At 36.5% G+C, this 1,325-nt stretch overlaps 1 long non-coding RNA gene across 1 annotated transcript; it reads left to right on the forward strand.

The window, feature by feature from the left end:
* LOC107710587 (uncharacterized) lies at positions 1 to 713 on the forward strand. Its single transcript, XR_001636616.1, has 4 exons — positions 1 to 27; positions 188 to 287; positions 373 to 510; positions 602 to 713. It is a non-coding gene; the product is annotated as an uncharacterized LOC107710587 (long non-coding RNA).
* Positions 714 to 1,325: the final 612 nt, after the last annotated feature.

Consider the following 1,325-nt stretch of genomic DNA (forward strand, 5'->3'; position numbering starts at 1 on the left):
ATCTCCTAAACTTGGCCCAGGGAAAGGGTAAGTGCCTCTTTAAACAATATAAAAAAAATTTAGACAGAAATAAATTAAACATAATAGATTAAATGTATTATTTGCAATTTTTTTTTGTGTATTTTTGATTATTACAAAAATGACAAGTAAGTGTGTCAGTAAGTGTGAAGTTTTTTTCCCTCGTCAGGCACCAAGGTTTTGGGGTTCTGTCAGTCATTCTGGCCAATCATTCAATCAAGCTGCTCACGTCACTGTTCCAGGACTTACAAGTGGAGGCTCTTCACAGAGTAAGACCGAACACAACTGTCTCTTTTAAACTACCAGAGCATTTTTATGTTGTAAATACGAGTGAAGCTGTTTTCTGTCTTTCAGGGCTGGGCCAGTGACGGGCCCCCAGCAGAGCTGAACATCATGGCCCAGAGCACGTCCATACAGAGAGTGCAGAGACTCATTGACTCTGTCCCTCTCACCAACCTACTCTTCACGCTGCTCTCCACCTCCTATAAAAAGGTATGTGACCACAAGACTCGATCATGGTTGCTATGAGGAAGCGGTCTGTTGTGTTTGATGAATGTGGTGCCTCTGGTTCTGCTTGATTCAGGCGTGTGTGCTGCAGCGGCAGAGGAAAGGTTCGGTCAGCAGTGACGCCAGTGCCTCCACTGACTCCAACACTTACTACGAAGATGACTTCAGCAGCACAGAAGAGGACAGCAGTCAAGGTAGCGAACGCTGCAGATTTCTCAATATTTAACCTTGTAAATAAAGCCCACAGTGAGGTCAGACATTGAAGTTGATTTAGTTCATATATACAGAGTAGTTGCTTTTACCAGTAAATTTTCCCATTAGATTGATGTCTAGCTGGGTGAATCTCAGAAAAAATGTCCAAGTTATATTTCAGAATCAAACAGAAAAATTATATATTTTGCAAAAAAAGAAGCATATTTTTGGACTTTTCTCATAAATTTTTTTTTTTGTTTTGCACAATTTTTCCTTTTTATTATTTTTTTTTTTTTACCCCTGAAGAGCTAAACTATATACACGAACTTCACAGTGAATTAGAAATTAATTAATGATTTGTTTTTTTCATTACAGTAGGCTGCTGACCATAGTGAAGGTATGATTTGTTTCATTACAGTAGGCTGCTGACCATAGTGAAGGTTTTATTTAAATATGCTTATTTTGATGACAGTTTCTTGACTATTTTATTTTATTAAATGCACATTGTTTCATTGTTATTTATTTATTTTTTAACTTTTTTTTTAACTACATTTAGAAAAAACTTTCTAAATGTAGTTTACCATTAAAAAATATGCATTACTGTAATG

This window comes from Sinocyclocheilus rhinocerous, unplaced genomic scaffold (assembly GCF_001515625.1).
Source record: "Sinocyclocheilus rhinocerous isolate Xijiao unplaced genomic scaffold, SAMN03320098_v1.1 scaffold42598, whole genome shotgun sequence".
Taxonomy (NCBI): domain Eukaryota; kingdom Metazoa; phylum Chordata; class Actinopteri; order Cypriniformes; family Cyprinidae; genus Sinocyclocheilus; species Sinocyclocheilus rhinocerous.